Genomic DNA, 8861 nt, shown 5'->3' with positions numbered 1-8861 from the left:
TGCCCCCCGCAGCACACCCTCACTAGACATGGAAGAGAATGCACAGGTGACCTCCCAGTAGGGCCCACCTTCCCCGTGGAACTTGGCAGACAGGGTTGGCCATGGCACGGTAGCCAGGGAGGCTGGGGACTCCATCCATCTTCCAGTGGCCGCAGGATGCACAGTTATTCGTGTCACAAAGGGCGACGATGGCCCTCATCAGTCTGGGGCATCACGGCTTCCAGGCTGCTTCCGGGCCTCCCCTGAAGCTACTTGCTCTAGAATATTAGGAACATGGCAGGAGACCACCCCAACCTGGGGACAGTCCCTGTCAAGGTAGGGCGCTCCATCAGGGCTGACCAGGAAGAGCACCAGGCTCAGAAAGGAGATCCGAATACTGGCCTTGCCACCACCACACTGCTTGGCCTCCTCTTCCCGAGCCTCAGTTTCCCTGTCCCTAAAATGAGCAACACCATAAGAACAGCCCCAGTGTAACAGCCCAGTACTGCTGAACAAATGGTCAGGGCTTGGGAAGTAACAGGTGCTGGGATGATTGGTACAACTAACCACAGGCCTCTGAGTCGCCACTGGTGCCTCCAGGCCCTGGGCTGCGCTCCTGTACTGCACACTCTGGACACGCCGTTCAGAGACTCAGTGGTTCTGGGCAGCCCCAGCCTGAGCAGTGCAGAGAGGAGAGAGACAGTCCCCAGGCCCAGCCAGGCCCATCTTTGTGTCCCTGCTCTGTCTCTCCTTGCTGTGCGAACTCCAGACACACGATGCATTCAAAAACTAAGGCGAATGTTTAAAATGTTTAAAAGTTATTACAATAAAAGACATATTGCTGTTAATTCCCCTTAAAAGACTCCCCTCACTTCAGCCACACTTGCCCCGAGGTCCTGCTGCTTTCTGAATCAGTCCTGGAAGTCCGCTCTCATGCGTGTCTTTAGCTATGCTGTCGTGGCTGCCTCTGTGTCCTGAATCAGTGCAAAATGTTTCCCTCTCATGGTCATTCTGACTTTGGGGAAGAGCCAGAGTGGCGCGGTGCCAGGCTCAGTGAACAAGGTGGATGATGACACACTGTGATGTTTTATGAGCTGCCTTGCTCTTGGATGGCACTTGGCAGCAGCTTTCCCTGTATTTGTGATCGCACCTTGAAAAGGCACTAAAGAAGACTTCCGGCACTGCTTTACACAGTGGCAGGAACCGTGAGTGTGTTCAAAGCAAGAGGAGTATTGGTGGGGGTGGTTAACGGCAAGGTGTCTTTTACCATAACATGGTAAAACGTGCCATACATTTTTAAGAATTTAAGCATTCACTGTATATTCTGATCAAACCACACACTCCTTTGAGTTTATTTCCTCATCTGTGTACTTTCTACCTCAAAGAATTTGGAGAGCATAAAAAGAAGCAGTTCAAATTGAGTTAATGTGAGAAACACCCTGGCAAACATCAGGAGCTGAATAAATGCCTATTTTGATCCCTTCACGCGGGGTCAGGCTTCTTGTATATTATTAATGCCACTTATCCGCACCTTTTTGATGGGTACAGATCTTTACTCATAGACAGAAGGTTTGATTGCTGCCATTTCCCAGGTGTTTCTGACAGTGCTCAAACGGGAGAAAGGAATCGGGGATTCAAAGCTCAAGAATTCCCTGCCATGAGTTTATGCTGGGATCTTGAGCACAGCGCACCTTCCCGGGCCAGTGGAGGTGGATGCTGTCTACAAGATCATTTCTTTACAGAAGTCTTTTATCCCCTTCATGGTGATCTGAGTGCATTCCCTGGGACTTGTCAGATGCTTTGGGGGATCCTTGTACCCCTCCTAGACCCTTAAGTGCAATGAGTTAGTCTTCAAACTTCAGCCAAGGATGTCTGTCACCCTGAGTGAGTCCCTCATGCAGACCCACCACTCCCGAACTCTGAACCCGCTGCACAGAACTATCCATCCCAGCCACTCTAGGAGGGGCTGGAAAGGACTCCTAAAGGCAGTCACGGGGACACCCTCACATGGTCCTTCCTGAGAGGGTTCTGTGAGATGTGAGGTATTCAGACTTCCTGGAAGCGTGGCACCCACACACGCTGGATGTCATGGGGGCTCAGAAATGCAAAGTGAAGGGCAAGTCACTCCCTGAAGGACAGTGTGAGCCCTGGGTGTAAGAGGGTGTGAAGGAAGCAGAGCTAATCCCAGGGTCCTGAGCAAACCCCATCCCAGGAAGGTCAGGTCTGGATGACATGTTCTTAGAGGAGCGCATCTTCCCTCTCATGATGAGAGTATCATGTGTTTGGTAATTGGTTGGTGATGGCCGTCTGTAACACCGGCTTGAGTAGATTTTCACGTAGTGTCCAAGCACCCCAGTCTCCTTAGGATCACCTTGGGTGCATCTGTTGTTCTGACATAGTTATTAGTTACACCCCCTTTCATGCCCAGAACTGCCCAGGTCTGCCTAGTGATATATAGGGTCACCCCTATTTTGAGACAATGTCCAGTTCAATGGAAATAATTAGGTGATTAATTAGCAATGTTTGCGAGGGGCAAAGTCTGAGGAGAGTGAGGGAGCCACAGCCACCAGCTGCTTCCCTTGTTCCCAGAGTCAGCACCCACTCGGTGAAACACTTGTGCAGATATTTGTCCTTGCAAGGAGACAGCCCATCGGCCCAATTTCACACCTTTAAAGGAAAGTCCTTTGAAGAAAAAGAAATAAGAAAGAGAGACACCAAAAAAGAAAAGAAAAGGATAATCTTAACTTGCATCACGCAGCTCAGATTTAGAATGGAAAGTTATAATTTAGATCCAATTTTTAGGACTAAACAAATGAGAGTAGCTCTTTCTCCTCACTAGTGGTCACAAAAGGCAAAAGAATGTGGACACCAAAACCTCTTCCTCTGGGTTCAGAATAAGTGAGGGTGTGGATGAGGGGTCCTGAGTCTCTTCTGCTGGACCCTTGCGCCACTCTCCAGGGCCTGTGCATGAACCTTCTGTATCCACAATGAGAAGACACAACTCAGACCTCCCACCACGGGGTACATAAGTGATTGGGGCCAGTCCCAGGCGTTGTTCCCTCTACCATCAGGTTGGCACCAGATCCACCTTTTAGAAGAGCTGCTTCCGGCCAGGGACTGAGCCTCGCAGGGATATTGAGGCAGGTCCCATCCATAAGACATGCATTCATCAGCTGGGCTCTGGGAGTCCCCACTGAAACTTCCTTAGAACTGCATGGCCCCCGAGACTGTGCGTACCTGAGCCCTTCTCTTACACCTCTGCACCATCACCTGGCTGCTGCTCTCCTTGCCTCCTCCCTCAGTTTCCCCTTTGCTGTCCTCATCTTGGTACCTCCTTCTCAAAGGATGTGGCTCGTGGATCCCCAACATGTCCATCCACCCCTCCCCAGCACTGGCCATGTTTGCCTTCCATGGCGGAAGGGACCTGGCAGATGGGATGAAGTTAAGGATCATGAGATGGAGAGATGACCCTGGAGAGGGCAGATAACCCCCGCAGCATCATGAGAGCCCCTGAAAGAGAGAGGTGAGGGCCAGGTGTTTGGCTCTCTTGTCACTGGACAGAACACCCAATGCCCACAGTTTAAAAGAAAAGAGGTTCGACTTGACACATAGTTTCGGGGGGTTCAGTCCATAGCTCACGGGCTCCAAGACAGGAATGTCAAGGCTAAAGAGCATGGCGGAGCAAAGCCTGTAGCTAAATAGACTTCTTTTCTTTATAAAGTCCGCAGCTTCAAGTATTTCACTATAGTAGCAGAAATGACCAATACAATGACTCTACAGAAAGATCAGTTTTGGCCTCCAGACCCATTGCAGACTTCTGACTTCCACAACAGTAAAAGAGTAAATCTGCATAGTTTTAAGCCACCACATTTGTGATAATTTATTACAACAATCATAGAAGACTCACTGAGAGCACAAACGAACACATCTTCCAATACTTCACAGAACTTATTCTTTGGGGGTGGAGGGACTCTGGACTCTGTAGGAGGGGAGCTCTCTGAATTCACCTAGCTCAATGTGCCAGGGCTGGGATCTGAACCCCTTTTTTCAGAATCTTGTGCTCATTCCTTCCTAGTTGCTGGGGGCTCCCACCCCTATCTCAGCCTGGCCTGGCTGTGCCTGATGTCCTCAGGTACCCTGCCTCTCCCTCTCTCTTCTTGGTCTGATCACTTGTATGCATTTGATGCTCAAATATTTGCAGTGTACCTGTTATGGGCCAAACAAGTACAAATCAGACACAGGCCTGTGTGGGGGCTGGTTATGTAAATGGGGGTATGGGGGTGTGGAATGGATAGATGGATAAGTAATGGATGGATGAATGGATGGATGGATGGATGAATGGATGGATGTATGAATAGATGGATGGATGGATGGATGGATGGATGGATGGATGAATGGATTGATAGGCAGGTAAGTGTAGAAAGATGGGTGGATGACTAGTTTGAGGAATGAGTGGATAGATCTAGGGATAGATGCGTGGGATGGTGGGTGGGTAGTAGGTAAATATGTGAATGGGTAATTAGGGGAGAAGTAGATAGAAAAATAAGTGTAAAGGATAAGTGGACAAAAAATAAATAGGTGAACAGGAGAGTGGTTAGAAATGACAACAAATAGTTAATTGAGTGAAAAAGCCAAAGATTTGCTGATAGAAAATCTATCAAATCTATCCAAACAAGCATTTCTGCAGTACAGTACTTTTCTGAGGGATTCCACAAATAACCAAAAAGTGAATAAGCCCAGTTTCTGTCCACCACTGCATCATCCCACTCTACCTCACTGCCCAATGGGAAACTCCTATCATGGTCCTGTGCCTGAGGACCCAGGACCCTAACATAGATGTTGCAGTCACTTAAACTCAGTGACCTGGGACCAACAGCCACATGGCTCAGTGATCTGGAGAACCTGGGGCTGGAAGCAGATGTCAAAGCAGGATGATTCTGAGTACTGGGGTGCAAAACACCAATCCAAACAGTTTCATCATTGTCTGGTCAGTGGTGCCCTAGTGTAGCTGCTCATCCAGCCACTGGCTTACCCAGTAGGTGGAACAAATAGCCATCCATCTGTCCATCTGCCCAGTCATCCATCCACCCACTCATCTACTCATCCACCTATCCATCCACCCATCCATGAACCTACCAGCCCATTCTTCCATCCACCCACCCATCATTCATCCATTCATCTATCCATCCATCCATCCATCAGTCCAACCCATTCATCTCAGTCCACTCAATGATGCTTCATCTGTTTAATGTTGATTTGATGCCTTCTATATGCCAGGCCTGTGCAAGGTGTTAAATGCCATAGAAATTCCACTTGAAACTCCTACATGTCAAGTCCTCAGCAGTTCATAGCCCAACTTGCCAACTGTACAAAATGAGAAAGAGAGAAAGGAAGCTCAGCTTCTGGGCCTCACATCCTCTCTCCTCTAAGCCTAACAGAAATAATGAGGCCCAGCTCCCCAGGATCTCAAGCCACCTGGCCGTTTGCTTCTAGCATTTAGCACATTTACAGCCTCTCCACCCAGTTCACACCCAGGTGAGAATGAGCAAGGATTCCTAGCCCCCTCAGCATTGCCAAGGACAGCCAAAGTGCTGAGCCCCAGGGCTGCTGTGATGGAGCTGCACTGGATTTCAGACTCAGAAACCTCATTACCAAGGAACTTGAGACAAGATCTCAGCAGGGGTGTCAGGATGGAGGGGGAGTGCTGGGAGTCACCTTGTCATTGCAGACTGGCATGTGAGAGAATACTCTGGGCCAAGGCAGCAGCCACTGTCCTGAGCTAGGCTCAGATGGCTCCAGCTCATTCTCCCATGTACGGCATCCAACACTTTGCAGGGTGGCTGTGTGGGTACCCACATCCCACCCTGCAGAGAAGGCTCTGCCCGAGGCTTACACCAGGTGACCATTCTCTTTCTACTTCCAACAAGCAATAATACACGCCTGAGGCCTGTTCCTCCAGAAACACACCTGGCCTTGGCAGGACAGGTGTTGAAGTCACAAGGCAAAGCAGAGGAAGAGGAATGAAAGGGGAGAACGTGCGGGCAGCTGCTAGCCGGGAGGCTGTGTGCCAGTCAGACGCAACCCTCCCCATTCCTCCAGCAGCTCTGGAGGGTGAGGCCTGGACCCCACTCAGGCTGGGAGAGCCAAGGTCCGGAGAGACGTCACCTCATCTAGCAGACTCAGCTGGCCAAGGTGGCCACCCCAGCCCAGTCTCCTCTGCTGCCCAGCAAGGCCTCTGTGCCTTGTGTCCTTGTCCCACCCCACGTGGGACTACTCTCTACACAGAAGCCAAGATGAGCTTTCAGAAGGCCGGCTTGATGTCCTGAGCCCTGGCCTCCGCTGCCTCGCTCTCCTCCAGAGCCCACGAGCTCTAACCTGGGGTCTGCCCCTAACTGCCTCCTCCTCTGCCTCTCTTCTCCTCATCACCTTTCTTCCAACACCGGGCATGTGTCTGTCCTCGGGAGCATCGCCCTCCTTCCCGCCTGCGAGGCTTGGCCCGTGCTTCTCCACTTCGGGGGATACACTTTCCCACCTCCTTACTCCTCCTTATCCAGCCCCCCCTTCAGCTGTCAAATCTCATTTTACGTGTCCTTCTTCAAGGAAGCCCACCTTGATCAGCTGCTTTGACTGGCCAGCTGGCCAGAGCTCCCAAGAGTCACTGGAGCTGTCCGTGGTGCTGCCCTCCTGACCCAAGGATTCCAGTGTGTCAGCGCTGGGCCCCAGGAACCTGAGGCCAGCACTCCATAAGGAATTGCCTCCACCTCCTCCCTCACCTCTCATCCAGCCTCAGGGCTTCCAGAGCAAAGACCATTCTCCACTCTCTTCAGAGGGCCCCATGGTGGTTGGAACCCCAGCTGACCACAGCAGTAACAGATCAAAAACACATACTTCACTGAGATTTCTCTCCCTCCCTGAATCGGCTCCTACACCTCAGTCCTGCTTCCTGGGGTCACCTACAGGTGAATTTCCTGCCCCCAAACCTGTCTCAGGATCTGGTCCTGGAGGGACTCCACTACATGCATTCCATGAACCGGCCTCTTCTTCCTGCTGGTTCCCTGGGATGGACACTTCAGGTTGTCACAGCATCATGGCACCCACCACTGGATGTGTAAAAAGGTGAAGGTCAATGCATTTCCTTGGGATCAGGAAGAGGGGAAAGAGGAAAGGTTCAGGTCTTGAACCCGGTTTATCTTGCACCCAGCATGGCTGCATCCCCAGATACACAGCCTGGCTAGATGAAAGCAGGCCCCATGCACATTCTGCCTCCCCCAGTCAAGTCCCCCTTCGGCATGACCCTGGATCCTACTTGACCCATTGCTGCCTTCCCCACACTAGCTCACGTGCTAGCTCCTGCCTGGGATTAAAAAAAAAATGATGAAAATTCTCCCGACCGTATTTTTCCCTTTTTTGTTCCCACGAGCAGGTGCACAGTGTAATGCCCCTGATTTTCAAGGTCTGATTAAACTGTCATAGGCACCACAGAATCACAATAACTCCTCCGCCTCAGTGAGACCCAAATTATCACAGACCCGTGCACACCCAGAGATGCTGTAGATAAGGGTCTGTCACCGTTTCCATTACCTGGCTCTGTTCGGGGGCTTGTTTATTTAGATTGGATGGCCTGGGTGTACCTGGGAGCCGTGGAGGGGCTGGTAGCGTGGGTGACGTGTGGGTGGCACCTGGGTGAAGGGAACATTGCCTCATTGCTGCTGCCACTTGTTGAGAGTGTTCCTGTCTCAGACCCAAAGGAGGCGCGCAGGTAACTCACAGCAGGTGGACAAGGGGCTGGAGCTGTGCGGCCCAGCCTGATGGAGGGGCAGGACGGCTGAGGGAGCCAGTGTGGGAGGGGGCTGGGGAGCTCTGAGGGCTTGTGGGATCGGGGCAGAGGCCATCCGTGTCCAACCTGTCAATCACTGTGGTGAGATGGAGATGAACGACGGAAAAGAGGTGGGAGAAGGAACCGCAGACTTCGACGATGGACCACAGGCACAGGCCAGGCACCTGGCTGCAACATGGATAAAATGAAGGTGAGCTTGTTGTCTGCTGTGGACTCAAACCCGAACTCAAAGTCTGGCTGTTATGACAGTGTACCGAGACGTTTCTGCCATGCCCTGATCTCCTTTCTGCCCTCCGGTCACATGGCAGCCCAAGTCCTGAATACACCACAGGGCCCTTGCACCGGCTACACTTGGCCTGAAATGCCTTTCCCAGCTGGCTGCCTCCCAGCCTTCAAGCCCACTGGGAACCATCTCTTCTGCAAACCATCCCTAATCACCCCACCCAAGATGCCATTCCCTCTCTCCAGCCCACCCCGTCACCCTTAGGAACATCCTGTCCCTTGCTAACAGAGTGATTGTCAAGCAAGGCAATTATATACTTGCATGTTTGTGTATTTGTTTAGTATTTGGAAAGGAAGTGTGTTGTCTCTTGCTCCTACCCTCTCTTTTTTGAAGGAGTCTTGGCCTGTGATTGTGTGCAGCTCTGGCCTGGCTGCGGCACACTTTCTCTCTGGCCCAGCAGTGGAAGTTTCTTGGCCTGGAGCAGCACAGCCTCACATCTCCCAATAAAAGGGCAGGTTCCGTAGCCATAGAACCAGGGCCGGGTGTCTTAGAACAGGCCAGCAAGGTCTTTGACACTGCTCCCACCTGAAAAGGAAATGTGACCCACCCCTAGATGATGGGCAGCCTCTTGTTCCTGTCTTGGTGACCAGAATATGGTAGAAGGGACCCTGCAGGACCTCTAGGGCTGGTCTGCAGGGGTTCTGTGGGGTTCTGTGACTCAAATCAACAAGCCGCTCTTGCTCCTTGCTCGGGGTGCTAGGTGGCTCTGTGCATGTCCCAGGTTTTCTGGACAAATGCTCCCTCCTCCCATCAAAGGCTCAT

The 8861-nt window shown here is 51.6% G+C and overlaps 1 long non-coding RNA gene across 1 annotated transcript; it reads right to left on the bottom strand.

Moving 5' to 3' along the window:
• Window positions 1-3849: 3849 nt before the first annotated feature.
• On the bottom strand, window positions 3850-8637 carry LOC134470797 (uncharacterized). Its single transcript, XR_010039960.1, has 4 exons — window positions 8417-8637; window positions 7561-7984; window positions 6960-7079; window positions 3850-5343 (listed from the first exon to the last, which is right to left on the bottom strand). It is a non-coding gene; the product is annotated as an uncharacterized LOC134470797 (long non-coding RNA).
• Window positions 8638-8861: the final 224 nt, after the last annotated feature.

The sequence above is a fragment of the Cavia porcellus genome, unplaced genomic scaffold (assembly GCF_034190915.1).
Source record: "Cavia porcellus strain 051 isolate PalLab524CR breed Dunkin Hartley unplaced genomic scaffold, mCavPor4.1 scaffold_16, whole genome shotgun sequence".
Classification (NCBI taxonomy): Eukaryota; Metazoa; Chordata; class Mammalia; order Rodentia; family Caviidae; genus Cavia; species Cavia porcellus.
This window is presented reverse-complemented; position numbering and strand designations above follow the sequence as displayed.